The 21,999-nt window shown below is 40.3% G+C and overlaps 1 long non-coding RNA gene across 2 annotated transcripts in view; it reads right to left on the minus strand.

The window, feature by feature from the left end:
• Positions 1 to 21,999, minus strand: part of LOC128696800 (uncharacterized) — a 53,841-nt gene that overhangs the window by 23,181 nt on the left and 8,661 nt on the right. For both annotated transcript variants that reach the window (XR_011393430.1, XR_011393431.1), the window contains exon 2: positions 3,091 to 3,606. This is a non-coding gene — a long non-coding RNA (uncharacterized lncRNA). The remainder of the gene's footprint in view (positions 1 to 3,090; positions 3,607 to 21,999) is intronic.

Here is a 21,999-nt window from a genome sequence, read left to right on the forward strand (position 1 = left end):
GGCACCAAAGAGAGGAAAGCCTGAAAGGGCTTGCAACAGCTGTTAGGGTGATATTTCTCCACAAAACTTTGCAACTCACTCCACTTTGCATACATGTCCTTAATCAGTGAAAAAGGCACATTCTCCCGTCTCTTCCTCCTCCTCTGAAGCAATTTCCTCAGCTGCAATCTGTTGCTGTTCCAGTTGAAGGTGTTGCAGCTCTTCAGTGGTTAGCTCTTCCCTGTGGTCGTCCACCAACTCTTCCACATCCTGGCCACTCACGTCCAATCCCATGGACTTCCCCAAAGCCACAACAGATTCCACAAGAGGAGTAGGGTTATCAGGGTCAGCCTCAAACCTTTCAAAATCCTTCTCTTGGACACATTCTGGCCACAATTTTCTCCAAGCAGAGTTCATCGTCCTGGAAGTCATTTCCTGCCAAGCCTTATCTATAAGGCTAATGCAACTGAGGATACTGAAGTGATTCCTCCAGAACTCTCTTAGAGTCAATTCAGTGTCCGAGGTCACGTCAAAGCACATTTGAAACACTGCATTGGTGGAGAGTTTTTTGAAGTTTGAAAAGATCTGCTGGTCCATGGGCTGGATGAGAGGAGAGGTATTAGGGGGCAAGAACTTCACTGCGATGAAACTAAACTCCTCCAACAACTGGTCTTCCAAGTCTGGAGGATGAACAGGAGCATTGTCCATTACCAGGAGGCACTTGAGTGGCAATTTATTTTCCAGGAGGTATTGCTTCACACTCGGACCAAACACTTCATGGATCCAGTCAATGAAAATTTGCCTCGTGACCCATGCCTTATTGTTAGCCTTCCACATCACACACAATTTACTCTTGATGACATTGTTTTTCTTGAGCACTCGGGGATTTTCAGAGTGATATACCAGTGTTACGCAGTGCGATACAGAAAGATATTTTATAAAATAACGACCCATATATGTCATTTTCCGTATACTACACGGAAAATGACATTATATATGGAGCATTATTTTATAAAATATTTTTCTGTAGCATACTGCGTAACAACCAGTAAAGGCTTCACTTTGGAATCCCCACTAGTGCTACCACAAAACAAAAGAGTTAGCCTATCCTTCATAGGCTTGAGTTTTGGCAGTGCCTTTTCCTCCTGCGTGATGTAGGTCCTCTTTTGCATTTTCTTCCAAAAGAGGCCGGTTTCATCACAAGTGAAGACTTGTTGGGGAAGGAATCCTTCAGCCTCTACGCACTCCTTGAATTCATCAACAAAATCTTCGGCCGTACATTTGTCTGAACTTGCAGCCTCGCCATGCCTTAACACACGGTGTATGCCAGAGTGCTTCTTGATTTTGTCGAACCAGCCTCTGCTGGCCTTAAATTCACTAACAGCAGCACTCATTGCAGGCACTTTCTTTATGAGATCAGCATGCAACTGCCTTGCCTTTTCGCAAATTATCGCCTCCACAACACTACCTCCCGCTAACTGTTTTTCGTTGATCCACACCAACAACAACTTCTCAACATCTTTGATTGTTTGCGATCCTTATTTCGTTAGCACATTTACCCTTTTCATGACATCAGATTCCTTGATTTCTTTTTTCTTCTCCAGAATGGATCTAACCATTGATGAGGGCTTTCTGTACATCCTGGCGAGATCAACCACACATACGCCACTTTCGTACTTGCTAAGAGTTTTCTTGAATTCCATCGTGTTTCTTGTCTTCTTTATCAAAGGCCTGGCACTCGGAACTTTCTTTGGCTTCATAGTGGCTTATTCAGCAGTCACACTCAATAAACAAGCACAAAAGACAATGGATTATTACGAAATGTTTTGGAAGAATGCACAGGGTAATACTCACTCGATGAGAAACAAAGCCAGACTGACTCAGAACGTGTGGGATGCTTTGTGTGGGCGAGGGTAGGCGGACACGTTCAGTACGGCAGACCGATGAAAACCAAAGTGATGAATGGAAACTGGGACAAAATTTGAACGAAAAAAGCCATCGAAAACCGAATTCGACGAAAACCAAGGCAAACAAAAACTTAAGTTCCACTGTACCTGGAATATACCTGGAGGGAATTTCAGGGGTCAATGCCCCCATGGCCCAGTCTATGACCAGAACTCACAGTGGATCAGGACCTGATCAACCAGGCCAGTACTGCTGGCCGCATGTATACCGACATGCACCACAGCCTGGCTGGGCAGGTACTGACTTCAGGTGCTTGTCCACGGCCTTCTTGAGGACAGCCAGGGGTCTATTGGTAATCCCCCTAATGTATGCTGGAAGGCAGTTGAACAGTCTTTGGCTCCTGACACTTAGTATCTCCTCATAGTGTACTCGTGGCACCCCTGCTTGTCATTGGGGGGAATGCTACATCTGCTAAGTCTTGTTTTCATAGGGAGTGATTTTTGTGTGCAAATTTGGGACTAGTCCCTCTAGGATTTCCCAAGTGTATATTATCATGCATCTTTCTTGCCTGCATTCCAGGGAGTACAAATCAAGGGACTTTAACCGTTCTCAGTAATTCAGATTTCACATGCCTTGAAAGGGACTGTTAGTGTACAGCAATATTCCAGCAGTACTGGTATACTGAACTCCACCCCCCCCCCCACCCCATACAAAACTGTTTCCCAGATTATTTTAGATTAGTAACTATTATACATTATAATTTACATATTACCAGTACCATCTGTAAACAACAATTAGCCATGTTTGTTTTCGTGGTTGGTGGCAGTGGAGTAAATGAGAGGTTGCACAAGCTGGAGCTTGTCAGAGTAAGATATTTTCTCCATAAAACTTACTTAAGAGTGGAATGCGTGTTTCATTGAGGCAAAAATTAGCATACAACTCTGTATCCAGATCTAAGGACAAATATGATTACTAAATGGTACTCGCCTATTTGTGGTTGCAAGGGTCGAGTCACAGCTCCTGGTCCCTGGTGTCTAGTTAGAGGTGATGGCTTACCAGCATCTACCAACAGCTCGCCTTCAACTCACTAGGCCTAGCAAGTACTGCATTTGTATTTTTCCAGAATATGCCTGCCAAAAGTGGGGCATGCCTTATATACGCATGCACATTACATGCCAGGAAAAATGGTAATGATATTTCACTTACCTTGGAGAATGGTCTGTGAAGCCCCCATCAAGAAGGCGTACTTTGGCAAAAAGTACCTGGTTTACAAAGGGTACATGCTGCAGTTCCTCAACCCGCACGTCCACCTGGAAGCGGTACTTCTTCTTGCGTACCATTATCCCATTCATCTTGAAAGGATAGGCAAGTGTGTTCAGCAACACCACAGAATACTAACTTGAGGCACTTGCCCTTTTCCACTGTTATATTGTAACCAATCAGCCTACCCTCTCCCACTGAGGTTACAAGCACTAATGGCACACAAATTACCACACTTCAGCAATTACCAGCTGTAGAAAAATGAGTTTGTTGTTGCCATTCTAATTATCATTTAATTAAAGACTATTTTCAAAAATATTTTTGTAGGCTTGGTATGTTATATTAAATTTCATGCAGAACTGATAGCATCACTGGGAAGCTTTATCACCAACATAATAAGTGAAGAGAGTTCCCATTTTTCTCAGGATCCTGTATAACAATTTTCTGTAAAAATCCAGAGCTCTGAAATGAAGGAATGTTGGCCATTAGTAACAAAATTTCAAGTAAAATAACTGGTCAAACTATTTCCCTTTTATTTGGAGGTTAATTATTACATAAGAGTACTGAGCTCCAGTGTTTGCAAATGGTATGGTATATACTGTACATACAGTATGCATATACTGTGTTGTAATATATATATGCTTTAACACTGTAACTGCATAACAAATACTGTAATAAATATAACTATGGTAATAAGCCATATGTAAAATGAGAGGTTTCTCAAGCTTTGTAATACAGTAAGACCCTGATTTAACAAATTTCTGATTTAACGGACAAAAACTGTATCTGGACAACATTTGGAAGCAATAGATGAGGTCCATTAACCCTTTTTTTCTCAGCAGCCCCCAAACTGAAGGCCCCTTCTGTGATGCTGTTTTTTAAAAAACTGAGAATCTTTTCCTAATGTAAGGACACACAAATTCAAATTTTGATGTAATATTTATGGAATTATGCACTTCTGAAGCCCATTTTAGGTCAATTCCAGTGCTCAAATTTACCCAATTCCTATATCACTTAGGCACAAGAAACTGCCCAAACTACAATTATGCCAGCTACTAAAGCAACCTTTCCTCTGTTCATTAACTACGTCCCCAGGCGTCTCCTATGTAACACTTGCCCTCCACTTTGAATCCGTCACTCAAAAAATCAACATTTTTTCCAGTTTTTCTGCTAAGAAGCCATTAACTAAGAATGCTTGATCATGGTTTAGGCCATCCTAATAATTGAAGCCAAACTAGTAAAACCCCTTAAATCAAACCAGGAGGTAGTGGGGCTGCCCCCACCACCCTTTCCCAGGAAAATTGCCTAAAATCGAACATTTCTTGCCAAACTGATGTCTGTTTCAGGCCATTTCTGGGCATACACGCACATCTTGTTCATGTCAGTAGCACATCTTTCAATTTATTTATTGACACCAATAAAACTGAAAACCACCCCTCCCTTCGAAAGCAAAAGACTCGGCAGGAGATGCAACATCCCCGCAAACAAAAGCAGGGGCGTCACAAGTACACTAAGAGACAACACAATACGTGTCAGGAACCCAAGACTGTTCAACTGCCTCCCAGAATATATTATGGGGGATTACCAATAGACCCCTGGCTGTCAAGGTGGTGCTGGACAGGCACCTAAAATCAGTACCTGATCAGCCAAGCTGTGGTTTGTACATCGGCCTGGGTGATCAGGCCCTGATCCACCAAGAGGCCTGGTCACAAACTGGGCCACGGGGGTGGTGAACCCCGAAACCCTCTCCAGGTATACTCCAAGTATAAACACCCCAAAGTCGCTATTTTAACCCAGACTCATGGTTGGAGGTTAGGTGCTCTTATCATGCACTATGTGGGGGCAGGATTTTTTTTTTTTCAAACTAGGCACACTTTACACACATACCCACTGTCTCAGCTGTATATTAAAATTTGCCACTCATACCAAATTTAATCTTTAAACTATCACACACACTGATCATTGGGTGTATACCTGGAGAGGGTTTCAGGGGGTCAACATCCTCACAGCCTGGTCTGTGACCAGGCCTCGTGGTGGATCAGTCTGATCAACCAGGCTGTTACTGTTGGCTGCACGCAAACCGACGTACAAACCACAGACTGGCTCGTCATGTACTGACTTTAGGTGCCTGTCCAGTGCCTTCTTGAGGACAGCCAGGGGTCTATTGCTGGGAGGTAGCTGAACAGTCTTGGGCCCCTGACACTTACTATGTTGTCTCTTAGCGAGCTTTTCAATGGGGGATGTTGTATTGTCTGCCGAGTCTTCTGCTTTCATAGGGAGTGATTTTCATGTGCAAATTTGGTACTAATTCCTCTAGGATTTTCCTAGTGTATATAATCACATATCTCCTGCCTGCATTCTAGGGAGTACAGGTTGAGGAACTTCATATGTTCCCAGTAATTGTGGTGTTTTATCGCACTTATGTCTGCCATGAAGGTTCTCTATGTACATTTTCTAGGTCAACAATTTCACCTGCCTTGAATGGTGCTGTTAGCGTGCAGCAATATTCCAGCCTAGATAGAACAAGCGACCTGAAGAGTGTCATCATGGGCTTGGCATCCCTAGTTCTGAAGGTTCTCATTATCCATCCCGTCATTTTTCTAGCAGATGCAACTGATACAAAGTGAGATCCTCTGACATTATCATTCCTAGGTCATTTACATTAGTTTTTTTGCTCGTGTGGTTGGAACTTGTTTTATACTCCGATATACCGTATTTCGCAGCTTATAAGACTTGTTTTAGTTTCAATGGCTTGGCATCAGACATAATTCAGAGAGCTACAGCCCATTTCACACCGCAAACTTATAGCTCCCATCACTGACCTTCAGTTTATAGGATGCAGGTGGTTTTTGGAGACATTTTATGGAAAAAACATGCCACAAAATACGGTAGCTTTAATTTCCTCACGTTTTCCATATCGGAGTACAGTAATTGAAATTTCTCATCACTGAACTTCATATTGTTTTCTGCAATCCATTTAAAGATTTGGTTGATATCTGCCTGGAGTATTTCAGTGTCTTCAATGGAGGACAGTCATGCAAAATTGGGTGTCATTTGCAAAGGAAGACATGGTGCTGTGGCTTACATCCCTGTCTATATCGAATATGAGGATGAGGAACAAGACGGGAGTACTGTGCCTCGTGGAACAGAGCTTTTCACAATAGCCACTTCAGACTTTACTCTGTTTACTACTACTCTTTGTGTTCTATTTGTTAGGAAATTCTAGATGCATTTACCAACTTTTCCTGTTATTCCTTTATCACACATTGTCAAAGGCTTTTGGAAAGTCTGTGTAAACTACATCTGCAATTTGTCTTCTAAAGCATCCAGGACCTTGTCATAGTTGTTCAGTAGTTGGGACAGGCAGGAGGGACCTGCTCTAAATCCCATTAGTTACACAACCCTGGGTTGTGTAACTAATGGTTGCCTAGACGAGTGGCGATCATGCTTCTTAGAACCCTTTCAAAGCTTTTTATATGTGATGTTAGCGCTATCGGTCTGTAGGTCTTTGCTACTGCTTTACAGCCTCCTTTGTGGAGTGCGGCTATCTCTGTTGCTTTTAGCATTTATGGTTTTTAGTTCTTCCTGCATTTCTTGACTCCTGTAAGATTCCTTTAGCTTAAGTTCAATGTTTGCTGTCTTTGACCAGTGCCTCCCTTTGTATTACAGATATATTGGCCTCTTTTAGCTGCTCTGTTATTCTTTGCCTTCGCCTGTATAGGGAGCACCTTTCTCTTTCTAATTTACACATTCTTTTCCTTTTCCTTAAAGGAATATGCCCTGAGCATACCTCGAGTGCCACAGTTAATTTTTTCTAGACACAGGTTTATATCTGTGTTGCTTAGGATATCTTCCCAGTTTATATCATTTACGACCTGGTTGAGTTGGTCCCACCTTATGTTTTTGTTATTGAAGTTGAATTTGGTATGTACTGCCACATGTAGATCAACGTTTAAATTGTATCTTCCTCAAAATGGCCACAATCAGGAATGTTAGGCCTACTGGATAAAGTAGGCCTGCATCATTAGCATGTGCACTAACAAAACATTCCTCCACCACAGAGGGCATTGTGAGAATAGTTTGCTTCAAGGTACCATACCAACCTGTCTCATCTTTGATATTCCCACACTCCATAGATTATTGATCATTTGCTATTTGCCCAGGCTGAAAACAGTGATGAGGACTTGGAAATGTATAAATATGAAGATGGAGAAGAGAGTGCTGCTGCCACTACAGAGGGTCCATCATACAAGGAAAATTCTTATGATCTTTGAGGCAATACACAACACAACTTCCTTCCTTTGAGTAAAAGAAATATGACCAGGTGTGTTATGCATGTTCTAACACCACAAGAAAAACAAGGAAATGCAGAAACACATGATTCATGTGTAAAACTTGCAAAACTCCATTTGCATGGAACCCTGCTTTGAAGAGTGCCATAAACTCAACCAACTGCAGTTGGCATAGTGAACAATGAGTGTATACATATACAGTGGACCCCCGGTATTCGATGGCATCGGTATTCAATAAATCTGGTATTCGACGCATTTTAATGCAAAATTTTTGCCTCGGTATCCGATTGAAAACCCGGTATTCGATACGATTCGTACAAGACGTGTCCACGTGTGGCCTGAACTGCCCCTTGTGTGCCAGTGTTTACAAGCCAGCCAGTGTGCGCGCATCTAAGGATACATTCGGTACATTCCATATTATCCATATTATCACTGTTTTTGGTGCTTATTTCTGCAAAATAAGTCACCATGGGCCCCAAGAAAGCTTCTAGTGCCAACCCTGTGGTAAAAAGGGTGAGAATTAGTATGGAAATTAAGAAAGATTTTGAAGGGTTTGGGGCTAACCCTGAGAAGCCTATGCCAGTTGTGGAATCCATTGTGCCTACTTCAAAAATTAAGGAAATGTGTGCACAGTGGGGTTGAAGTGCAAACTTTTATGGATGAAAATCACCCTAACACAGCTATTGCAAGCCGTGCTGGTGACTATTACAATGACAATGTTGTGGCCCATTTTAGGCAAATCGTAAAGGAACGGGAGGTACAGAGCTCTATGGACAGATTTGTTGTGCGACAGAGGTCCAGTGACTCTCAAGCTGGTCCTAGTGGCATTAAAAGAAGAAGGGAAGTAACCCCGGAAAAGGACTTGCTACCTCAAGTCCTAATGGAAGGGGATTCCCCTTCGAAACACTAACACCATCCACACTCTCCCCTCCTCCCATACCATCAATCATCACCAGATCTTCAATAAAGGTAAGTGTCATGTAACTGTGCATGTCTTCTTCAGTTTGTGTGTATTAAAATTAACATTTCATGTGGTAAAAAATTTTTTTTTTCATACTTTTGGGTGCCTTGCACGGATTAATTTGATTTCCATTATTTCTTATGGGGAATATTGATTCGCTTTTCGATATTTTTGGTATTCGATGAGCTCTCAGGAACGGATTAATGTCGAATACCGGGGGTCCACTGTATATATATGTGTGTGTGTATATATATATATATATATATATATATATATATATATATATATATATATATATATATATATATATATATATATATATATATATATATATATATATATATATACAGTGTGTATGGTGAGTATATATCTATATTGTGGGTACAGTGTGTGTGCATTGTATACTCCACATAATATATATATACAAATATAAAAAAAAAAGGTGGTGACAATGAAAAAGTTGGTAAACTTTTCCTTCAAATAAGAAATAATTAGTTACTGGGCACTAAATGTTCTGTGTATATGGTCTGAAAATATATGTACTAATGACACATGTAAATCTTGAAAAGATAAAATTGAAAAAATTGGGCAACAGCAGTAATAGCATGCAACTGCAAATGTGCAGGATGCAACCATATTACCATGAGGGTCACTTCCAGAAACTTTAAACTATAATCTCTCCTCACTTAACAATGTACTCGTTTCCGACAACTCGGACTTACGACGGGCTCTCTAACCAGTATGCATACAGTGGGACCTCAAATATAGAACTTTCTTAGGTCCAGAAGGCTGTTTGAGTGCCTTTACCGAATGAATTTATTCCCATCAGGAATAATGTAAATTAGATTAGTCCATTTCAGACCCTCAAAAATACACTTATAAAAGCACTTACAAAAATACACTTACATAATTGGTCGTGTTGGGAGCAGTTCGATTTTTGAGGTTCCACTGTACTTAAATAATGTATATTAGAGCTGATTTCCTCTATTCTCTTAATTACAATATACAGTACATTACTGTATAAACATTTAAAAATATACCAGAAATGTTATAAATGGTGTATACCTGGAGAGAGTTTCGGGGGACAACGCCCCCACGGCCAGGTCTGAAACCTGGCCTCATGGTGGATCAGGGTCTGATCAACCAGGCTGTTACTGCTGGCAGCATGCAAGCTGACATACAAACCACAGCCCGGTTGGTCAGGTACTGATTTCAGGTGCCTGTCCAGTGCCTTCTTGAAGACAGCCAGGGGTCTATTGGTAAACCACTTATGTATGCTGGGAGGCAATTGAACAGTCTCGGGCCCCAGACACTTATTGTGTTGTCTCTCAGTGTACTCGTGGTGCCCCTGCTTTTCATCAGGGAAATGTTGCATCTCCTGCCAAGTCTTTAGCTTTCATAGGGAGTGATTTTCGTGTGCAGGTTTGGCGTCAATCCCTCCAGGACCTTCCAAGTGTATATTATAATGTATCTCTCTCGCCTGCATTCGAGGGAATACAGATCAAGGACCTTCAATCGTTCCCAGTAATTTAGGTGCCTTATCGTACCTTATCTTAACAAATTACTTAGACTATACAACAAACATTGTCCTATAAAAACGAAACAGATCACAAACAAACGGCTTGGTTGCCCATGGCTAACCAGCACCATTCTGAAATCCACTGACAAGAAACACCAATATGAAAAGCAATATAGACAGGGCTTAATACACAAAGATATTCTTAAACACTATTCATCAATTCTCACCAAAGTAATAAAGAAAGCCAAACAACTATACTACTCCAGTAGATTCACAGACACTAGAGGAGATATAAAAAAAGACCTGGAAAACACACTCAGATTCTAGGGACCCACAAACTGAAAAAAAACAAGAATATTGTCCTAACTAAACCTAATGAAACACCACTACATCCCACTGACACAGCTAACAAGATAAACGACTTCTTCTCAACCATAGGATCTAATCTCGCCAATAAAATCCCACATACTAATGCCCATGCCGGGGACTACCTAGATGGGAATTTCCCAAATTCCTTCTATCTTGCACCAACTGAGCCCTCAGACGTCACCGAGATTATAAAGTCACTTAAAAACAACTCGGGGAATCTGTTTAATGTCCCACCATTACTGTACAAGCGAGCGGCCCATATCCTTTCGCATGCTATTTCATTACTTTTTAACAAGTCACTAGAAACTAGCACCTTCCCAAAACTACTCAAGATGGCAAGGGTTACACCAATACATAAAGGTGGTGACCCTACAGACTTAAACAACTATAGGCCAATATCAAACTTACCATTGCTATCCAAAATCTTTGAGAAACTCATGCACAGGAGACTATATTCATTTATAACAGCACAAAACATACTCAACCCCTGCCAATTTGGATTTAGGAAAAATAAAAGCACTAATGATGCAATCATAAAAATGCTAGATCTGCTTTACACAGCATTGGAAAATAAGGAATATCCACTAGGAATTTTTATTGACCTAAGAAAAGCTTTTGACACAGTAGACCACGACATCCTACTCCACAAACTTGACCATTACAGTATAAGAGGCCATGCGCTTGCTTATTTCAAATCTTACCTTACTAATAGGTATCAGTATGTTTCCATTAAAGACACAGCATCAACAACACGGCCACTTGATACTGGAGTTCCGCAGGGAAGTGTCCTTGGTCCCCTGCTCTTCCTCATATACATCAATGATCTTCCAAACGTATCCCAACACCTGAAACCCATTCTCTTTGCTGACAACACGACTTATGTCATCTCTCACCCTAATCTTGCCACCCTCAACACCTCAACACCATTGTTAACGAGGAGCTGATCAAAATATCGACTTGGATGACAGCCAATAAACTTACGCTTAACACTGACAAAACCTACTATATTATGTTTGGTAGCAGAGCAGGAGATGCACAAATTAACATTAAGATCGACAACACTCTAATTACCAGACATAATGAGGGCAAATTCCTAGGCCTATACCTTGACAACAACCTGAATTTCAGCACCCATATCCAACACATAACCAAAAAAGTATCCAAAACAGTTGGGATCCTCTCCAAGATACGATACTACGTGCCGCAAAATGCCCTTCTCACACTATACCACTCACTTATTTATCCATACCTCACCTATGCTATTTGTGCTTGGGGATCAACTGCAGCAACACACCTAAAGCCAATAATAACCCAACAAAAAGCTGCAGTAAGAATAATCACTAAATCCCATCCCTGGCAACACACCCCCCCACTCTTCATAGATCTAAACTTACTCCCTGTTCAGTACATCCACACTTACTACTGTGCAATCTACATCTACAGGACCTTAAACTCCAATATCAACCTTGACCTAAAATGCTTTCTTGATAGTTGTGACAGAACCCACAGGCATAACACCAGACACAAACATCTCTACGACATTCCCCATGTCCGACTAAACCTTTACAAAAATTCAATGTATGTCAAAGGCCCTAAAATCTGGAACACCCTACCTGAGAACTCTAGAACTGCAGACACATTCATCACCTTCAAAACTACCATTAGAAAACATCTTATCTCCCTGATAAACCCCATCAACTAACTACACGAATACCACCTGGTGGTTCACACTTACACTCACTCACCCATTTGACCATAAACAGAAATATTAATCTCAATCTTAAAATAATGAATCCTATGATACTCCAATACTGAAACTATGTACTGTGCCAAAACAAAAGCATTCACATTGCTAAACTCACAAGCTAGTATTTAGTCACTTAGCCATAATACCAACTTACCTCATAATTTGTAATATTTTAAAATAAAGAATTAAACTAAGTCTCCCCGAAATGCCTAGCCATGCTAGGCGTTCTAGTGGTACACTCTGTAATCATTATTTAACTACATGTAAACCACACAACAACCAAATTCTGTAAATTCAACATTGTAATCTTTATAGAGAATAAACTTTGAATTTGAATTTGAATGTATGCCGTGAAAGTTCTTTGTACACTCTCCAGGTCTGCATGTCACAGACACAAACTCACCACCATCATAGCACACTCCTCACTTAGACACACATTCGTTTACCGACATGGTCTTAGGAATGGAACTCCATCGTTAAGTAAGGAGAGGCTGTACAGTACAATATCTTGAAAAGTTTCAACCCAATTTTCATTTTGTTTTTGTAAAATTACTATAAGGGCCAATTTTTTTATATAAAAAAGAAAGTTCAGAAAAATATTTTGGAACCATAATACAATTTCATTTTACTCCCATTGTCAGTTTAAGGGTTAAGGGTATACAGTGGACCCTCGCCTAACGATATTACTCCATTCCTGAGAGCTCAACGTTAGGCGAAATTATTGTTAGCCGAATAAATTTTCCCCATAAGAAATAATGGAAATCAAATTTTATTTATTTATTTATTTATTTATTTACAATTTGAGCACACATACAGAGGTACAAAAAAATACAGATAAGAGCAGTATGCCAAAGCCACTTATACTATGCATAGCATTACGGGCTGGCTTAAAATTAACTTAAGATTAACTAAGCAATGATGAAATCAGTGATAAAACATTAATGTAAACAGATTACTATAAAGCACAAGTGAGTATTACAAAGACAGGTCATATGGTTGCATTCAGTTAGGTAGTGTATTTAAAAAATAATAAAGTTAGATTCGGTTTTAGGTTTAACATTTATGTGATATAATTGTGAGAAACATTTAAGATATACAATTTATAAGGTTCAGTTATTCAGTATTTATTTGGTTTTGGGTGAGTAAGTGATCTTTGAGAAGAGACTTGAATTTATAAACAGGTAGTGTTTCTTTTATATTTATAGGTAATGAATTCCAGATTTTAGGGCCTTTTATGTGCATTGAGTTTTTGCATAGTGTGAGATGGACACGAGGAACATCAAAGAGTGATCTGTGCCTTGTGTTATGGTCACGTGTTCTGTTGAGGTTGGCAAGGAGATGTTTGAGGGGAGGGTTAATATCAGAGTTAAGTGTTCTATGTATGTAATAGGTGCAGTAATAAGTATGGATGTTTTGTATGGTGAGTAGGTTTAGTGTATTGAATATTGGTGGAGTGTGCTGCCTGTAGTGAGAATTTGTTATCATTCTAACTGCAGCCTTTTGTTGAGTAATTAGTGGTCTGAGATGGTTAATTGTTGTTGAGCCCCATGCACAAATTCCATAGGTGAGATAGGGGTAAATAAGAGAGTGATATAGGGCCAGGAGGGCTGACTGTGGAACATAGTACCGTATCTTCAATAGTATGCCTACAGTCTTGGAAATTTTCTTAGAAATTTGTTGTATATGTGTATGAAATTTGAGTCTATTATCAAGGTGGATTCCTAAGAATTTTCCCTCTGTTAGTTTTGTGATAGGTGATCCGTTTATCATTATGTTAAGAGGGACATCTGTAGCTCTGTTACCAAACTGAATGAAGTAGGTTTTGTCAATGTTTAGTGTAAGTTTGTTAGTCCTCATCCAGGTAGATATTTTCTGTAATTCGGTATTTACAGTATTGGCTAGCGTGACTGGGCTCGGGTGAGAGAAGACGTATGTAGTGTCATCTGCAAATAGTGTGGGTTTGAGTAATTGCGAAGCATTTGGAAGGTCATTTATGTATAGGAGAAAGAGAAGAGGGCCAAGGACACTTCCCTGTGGGACACCAACTGTAATTGGTTGCGCAGAAGAGTTTGCCCCATTTGCGTACACATATTGGCTTCTGTTGCTGAGGTATGACTTGAGGTAGTTGAGGGAGTGCCCTCTTATACCATAGTGTGACAATTTTACGTGGAGCAAGTCATGGTCAACTGTATCAAAAGCTTTACGTAAGTCAATGAAGATCCCCAGTGGGACTTCTTTTTTCTCTATTGCAGTGTATATATGTTCTAGCATGTGTATAATAGCATCATTAGTATTTTTATTAGGCCTGAATCCAAATTGGCAGGGGTTGAGTATGTTTTGGGAGATAAGGTAGGAGTAGATTCGTTTATGAATTAATTTTTCAAAGATTTTTGAGAGAGGGTGTAAGTTGGATATTGGCCTATAGTTATTCAACTCTGTTTGGTCTCCTCCTTTGTGGATCGGAGTGACCCTTGCTATTTTGAGTACTGTAGGGAAGGTGGAGGATTCAATGGATTTGTTAAAGAGTGTTGCAATGATTGCTGATAGCACTTGTGACACTTTTTTGTATATAAAGGGTGGTAAGGTATTTAAATCTCCTGCCTTGTTTTTTAGTGCGTTGATAATAAGGGAGACTTCGTATGGGTTAGTCGGAGCTAGGAACAGTGTGTTCGGGTAGTTGCCGGTGAGGTAGTCATTTGGTGGGGTATCTGTTCCTGACACCCCAATGAAAAAAAAAAATTTTTACCACATGAAATATTAATTTTAATACACACAAACTGAAGAAGACATGTACAATTACATGACACTTACCTTTATTGAAGATCTGGTGATGATTGATGGGATGGGAGGAGGGGAGTGTGTGGATGGTGTTAATGTTTAGAAGGGTAATCCCCTTCCATTAGGACTTGAGATGTCAAGTCCTTTTCCGGGGTTACTTCCCTTCTTCTTTTAATGCAACTAGGGCCAGCTTTTGAGTCACTGGACCTCTGTCGCACAACATATCTGTCCATAGAGGCCTGTACCTCCCGTTCCTTTATGACATTCCTAAAGTGTTTCATAACATTGTCATTGTAATAGTCACCAGCACGGCTTGCAATAGCTGTGCGAGGGTGATTTTCATCAAAAAAGGTTTGCACTTTAAGCCACATTGCACACATTTCCTTAATCTTTGAAGTAGGCAACTTCCTCAATTTCTCTATCCCTCCTCCAGAGCAGTTTCCTCAGGTCTGGCCTCTTGCTGTTGAAGATGATCTTGCAGCTCATCAGTGGTTAGTTCATCATTGTCCTCCTCCACCAACTCTTCCACATCCTCCCCACTAACCTCCAACCCCAAGGACTTTCCCAATGCCACAATTGATTCCACAACTGGCATAGGCTTCTCAGGGTTAGCCTCAAATCCTTCAAAGTCCCTTTTGTCTACACATTCTGGCCACAGTTTCTTCCAAGTAGAGTTCAAGGTCCTCTTAGTCACTTCCTCCCAAGCCTTACCTATAATGTTTACACAATTGAGGATGCTAAAGTGATCTCTCCAAAACTCTTAGAGTCAATCGAGTTTCTGTGGTCACTACAAAGCACCTTTCAACATAGCTTTTGTGTAGAGTTTTTTGAAGTTTGCAATGACCTGCTGGTCCATGGGCTGCAGGAGAGGAGTGGTATTAGGAGGCAAAAACTTGACCTTAATGAAGCTCATGTCCCCAGAAAGTCGCTCAGCCACGTCTGAAGGATGACCATGAGCATTGTCTAATACCAGGAGGCACTTAAGGTCCAATTTATTTTCCAGGAGGTAATTTTTCACAGTGGGGGCAAATGCATGGTGTAACCAGTCATAGAAAAGGTCTCTAGTGACCCATGCCTTACTGTTTGCCCTCCACATCACACACAAATTAGCCTTGAGGACATTGTTTTTCCTGAACACTCTGGGAGTTTCAGAGTGATACACCAATAAAGGCTTCACTTTGCAATCACCACTAGCATTAGCACACATCAACAGAGTAAGCCTGTCTTTCATAGGTTTATGTCCTGGGAGTGCCTTTTCCTCCTGAGTAATGTAGGTCCTGCTTGGCATTTTCTTCCAAAACAGGCCTGTTTTGTCACAATTAAACACTTCAGGTTTCAATTCTTCACTGTCTATGTACTCCTTGAATTCTTTCACGTATTTTTCAGCTGCTTTTTGGTCCGAATTGGCAGCCTCACCATGCCTTATCACACTATGTATGCCACTACGACTCTTTATTAAATCTCTCAAACCAACCTTTGCTGGCCTTAAATTCACTCGCATCACCACAAGTTGCAGGCATTTTTCTAATTAAATCGTCATGCAACTTCCTAGCCTTTTCACATATGATCGCTTGAGAGATGCTATCTCCTGCTATCTGTTTTTCGTTTATCCACACCAATAACAGTCTCTCAACATCTTCTATCACTTGCGATCTCTGTTTCGAAAACACCTTTGGCAAAAACAGCTTCCTTGATTGCCATTTTCTTGGCCACAACAGTAGCGATGGTTGATTGGGGTTTTGTGTACAACCTGGCCAGCTCGGAGACATGCACTCCACTTTCATACTTAGCAATGATCTCTTTCTTCATATCCATAGTAATTTTCGCCCTTTTTGCTGTAGGGTTGGCACTAGAAGCTTTCTTGGGGCCCATGGTGACTTATTTTACAGGTGCAATCACTAAAAACGCTGTGATAATATGAAATGTTCCAATTGTATGTTTGGATGCAACCGCAGTGGCTGGCTTGTAAACACTGGCACCCACGGGACAAGTGAGGCGTGCTCAAGCCGCAAGTGAACGCGTCTCGAACGGAATGAATCACGTTGGGCAAGTTTTTAGCGCTAGCTGAGGCAAAATTTTTGCGTTAAAATGTATCGCTAGCCAGATTTAACGTTATGCGATGCGTTCGTTAGGCGAGGGTCCACTGTATAAGTAACACTGACCCAAATTGCATAAATCTAATATGTAAAATAATAATAATACAGTGGAACCTCGGCTTACGAATTTAATCCATTGCGTGGACTTGTTTGTATCCTAATTTGTTCGTATGCTGAGTCAATTTTCCTCATTTAAATTAACCGAAATGCAATTAATTCGTTCCAGCTGAATTCCTGCTCTCAGGAGGCATGACAAAATAAGACTAATATCAACTTTATGGCTTATTTATTTGTCACAATTCATCTAATATGACAAACTATATAAATAACATAGAAACCTGATATACACTCTAGAATGAATAAAATATATCATTATGTGGATGGCGGAGGGAGGAGGATTGTGGTTGCGAGTGTGGTTGCTGTGTACAATTTTTATGTTTAGCTCATTACACTATGTACCTGGTCTGTGCTTATCAATGATTTCTTGCTTTAATTCCATGCAAATCATCCTCTTTTTCTTCTCGGCACTGTACTTTGCACTTGGATTCATAGGACCCATGGTTAGAAGAAAGAAATCTGGCGAATTAACTGCACGAAATGTAAGGAAATCACGAGAATTCCTTGGACCGCGAGGGTAGCTTGGTAAGCACACATGCACTGGTGAGCACTGTGGTGGTGCTGCCAAACTAAATTATACGCAGTACGTACAAAGTATTATTTTTATATTGTTATTATTTATTATACGTAATTATTATTATATACAGTGGTCCCTCGTTTATCGTCGTTAATCCGTTCCTGGAAGCGCAACGATTATCGAAATAGACGACTTTTTGAATCAATTTTCCCCATAAGAAATAATGTAAATACAATTAATCTGTTCCTGACACCCAGAAGTATTAAAACAAAAATTTTTTTTACATGAAATATAGGTGTAGTACATAAACAATACAATGGGACGTGATGAATGAAATATTAACAGCATAACACTTACCTTTATTGGCGATTCTTCTTAGTGTATGGAAGACTGGAGGAGGAGATTGAATTAGTTACTGTTTGGAAGGGGAATCCCCTTCCATCAACACCTCAGGTACCAATTGCTTTTCTGGGGTTACAAAATTCTCTTCTCTGTTTCTTAATGCCACTAGGACCAGCTTGAGAGTCATTGGAGTCTGTCTCACAAAAAAAAAAAGTGTCCAGAGAGCTCTGTTTCTGGCACCTCTTTAAAGCTTCCCTAAAATGGGCCAAGACTCTGTCACTGTACAAGTTGCCGATATGGCTTGCAACATCCTTCTCAGGGTGATGTTTCTCCATAAATCTTTCCATCCTACCCCACATTTCAAAAATCTCCTTAATTTCTGAAGAAGGCACCTTCTTCCATCTCTCTTCCTCCTCCTCTGTAGCAAGATTCTGAGCTGCGATCTGTAGCTGTTCCTGCTGAAGCTCTTGCAGCTCCTCAGTGGCTAGCTCTTCGTTGTGGTCCTCCATCAACTCTTCCACATCCTCCAAACTCACATCAAACCCCATGGAACTCCCCAATGCCACAACAGATTTCAAAACTGACATAGGCTCATCAGGGTCAGCCACAAACCCTTCAAAATCCCTCCTGTGGACACAATCTGACCACAATTTTCTCCAAGCAACAACAGCTTCCTTGATTTCCTTTTTCTTTGTCACGATGGAAGATATGGTTGTATGGAGTTTGTTATACATCCTGGCCAGTTCGGCCACACGTATGCCACTTTCATATTGTTCAATGATGTTTTTCTTAAATTCAATCGTATTTCTCACCTTCTTTACCAAAGGCTTGGCACTAGGAACTTTCTTTGGAGCCATGGTAGCTTATTTAGCACTTGCAAGCACTAAAATGAATGGAATATTATGAAATATTTCGTATGAACAAGTGAGGGGACCGTCGCTCACTGGTAAACAATGGCACACTGGCTGGGAAGGGAGGCCGAGGCAGCTCAGAGCCGTGAGTACGGGTCCAAGACGAACGACGATTAGCGAGTCAACCGACCATTTGCAAGCCAATGTTTGGACGAAAATAACGCAACGATTTCCGAAAAGGATGACTATCGAGCCCAACTATTATCGAGGGACCACTGTATTATCATTATTAGTAGTACATATAAATTACTATAATAATTATTATCATTATTATTAATTTAGGGACCTGAAGCACAGATCCAATTCCCTAGATCAAGAGCACCTCGCCATGTATGTACTACTACTACTACTAATAATAATAATTAAAACAACAATAATAATAATAATACAATAGTAATAATAATAACAGTGAGGAGAAACTTCAAAAGGCAGCCAGTAGTTGATGCCACCATCAGCAAAACATTGGTAACCACTACTAGTACACTTTTCACCAGTCTAGACTTTAGTAGTCTATTAGTATTAGGTTAAGTTTGCCTTAAATGCCTCAGCATGATAGAGGCTTTCTTTGCTCCATTCATATTATATGTAAACACACACTGTAACCTTTGCAAAGAAATAAATATTTTATTTATTTATTTATTTATTTATTTAAGGAACCTCCCTTGAAGGGGAGGTTCACATCCTGAAATTTCGTTTGTATCAAGAAGCAAAAAAATCAACGGAATGACGGTTCATATCCTGAAAAATTCGCATGGTGGGGCATTCATAAGCCGAAGGTTCCACTGTATTATCTTTATTTACTACACTTTGCCCCAGTTTTCGGCTGGTGCGGAAATTGTACAATTCGGATTTTGAGCACTTTTCTTGGTGAAATTTCCCCCGGGTTTCGTACATCGGCTCAGAAATCGACAGTACCAGACGCACCCACCTGGCCACTCATACATTCGTGACTCACTCTTGGGCACATTAAATGTCTTATTTTACGTTAATATAGACATTTTCATTAATCCATCTATGATATTTTCTTCAAAAATATACTACAGTGGACCCCTGACCAATGAAGGCATTGTCTAACGATAAATTCGACTAACGAAGCGTTTGAGCGTAAAAATTTTGGCCTGACCAATGATGAAAAACTCGACCAACATGATTCGTCCCAAACGCGTCCACATGTCCCGTCTGGCCTGAGCACGCCTTAGCTGCCCTGCCTTCAGTTAGTGTGCCAGTGTTTACAAGCCAGTGTGGTCGCATCCACGCATACATTTGGTACATTTTGTATTATTCCAATGTTTTTAGTGCTTGTAACTGCAAAATAAGCCACCATGGGCCCCAAGAAAGCTTCTAGTGCCAACCCTGTGGTAAAAAGGATGAGAATTACAAATGAAATGAAGATCATCATCACAAAGTATGAAACTGGAATGCGTGTCTCCGAGCTGGCCCAGTTGTATAACAAACCCCAATCGACCATCGCTACTATCTTGGCCAACAGAAAGGCAATCAAGGAAGCTGCTGTTGCGAAAGGTGCAAGTATGTTTTCAAACCAAAGATCGCAAGTAATCGAAGATGTTGAGAGACTGTTATTGGTGTGGATAAACGAAAAACAGATATCAGGAGATAGCACCCCTCAAGCGATCATATGTGAAAAGGCAAGGCAGTTGCATGACGATTTAATTAAAAATGAAGGTAAAGTGTCATTTATTCATCATTACACAATACTGTATACATACGTATACATGTATTGTGCATCTATCCTTCTGTTTGTGTGTAGGAAAATGTATATTTCATGTGGTAACAATATTTTTTTTTTTATACTTTAGGGTGTCTTGAACGGATTAATTTGATTTCCATTATTTCTTATGGGGAAAATGAATTCAACTAACGATAATTTCGTCTAATGATGAGCTCTCTGGAACAGATTAATATTGTTGGTCGAGGGTCCACTGTATAAGAAACACGTGATATAGCATATAAACATGCAATGTTCATATGCGATCAAGGGGTCGGTGGAGGGTAAGCACTACGCTTTCTCTGGTCCAGCTTCAGGGAAAACGTGTATGAATCTGCGTTGGCCCAGTAAAAACCTTAATAATACATAAAGCTTTTGTTTACAATTCTCGGCATGAATTATTCATTACTTCTCCCTTTGTTTATGATGGCATCTAAGGGTAGTACGTAGTTAGAAATGATTAAACTCGGTGAACATACCTTACCTTACCTTTCAAGAGTTTCGAGAGTTCATCTACCCTCTGAGCCCGGCCATGGGCCAGGCTCATCTGGCGCTTGCCTGGTCAACCAGGCTGTTGCTGCTGGAGGCCCGCTGCCCCACATATCCATCACAGCCTGGTTGATCTGGCACTTGGTGAAGATACTCGTCTAGTTTCCTCTGGTATGTCAATGGTAATAATATGGCTGTAGGCCGCAGTGTATGTAGCTATACGCCTGGGATGTAGTCCCTCTGGTACTACAAACAAATACTACTCACCAACAAGTCTTTTCAATAAAGGTACGTAATGTTCATTTATCATTAAAATTAGTCATTTATATTTCTCATTGTTTTCTGTATGTAAAACTATAATTATTCTCTATAAAATGTATTTTTTGTTAATATTTTTGGGTGTCTGAAATGGATTAATTGGATTTACATTATTTCTTATTTCTTTAGTTTTCGGCCCTTTGGGATTTAAGCCAACCCTTTACTGGGCCTGCCCGATAAAGGGTTACAAAAACCGGGGGTCTACTGTACATGGCATAAAGGCTTAGCTGACATCAATAACATTCTAATATACAGAAAGCTCCTTGTTATGCTGAACATTTTGGGCAAATTAGGTCAGTGTCCCAGGATGCGACCCACACCAGTCGACTAACACCCAAGTACCCATTTACTGATGGGTGAACATAGACATCAAGTGTAAAGAAACACGCCCAATGTTTCTACCCTGGCCGGGAATCGAACCCAGACCCTTGCTGTGTGAACCGAGAGCTTTAGCCACCAGGACAGGGTTAAATCCAGAATTATCCATTACGTATTCTTAATAATGTGACAATACTAATGTGAGGAAGTCAAGGTGGAGGTTTATAATAATAATAATCTTGAAGTTGCACTTCATCAGAGTATAAAACAAATTCCAACCACAAATTCCAACATTGTTTTCCCTACACAGAAAACAATGAGACATGCAAAATAAAACAATACTAAATGACACTTA

Source organism: Cherax quadricarinatus, chromosome 52 (genome assembly GCF_038502225.1).
Source record: "Cherax quadricarinatus isolate ZL_2023a chromosome 52, ASM3850222v1, whole genome shotgun sequence".
Taxonomy (NCBI): Eukaryota; Metazoa; Arthropoda; class Malacostraca; order Decapoda; family Parastacidae; genus Cherax; species Cherax quadricarinatus.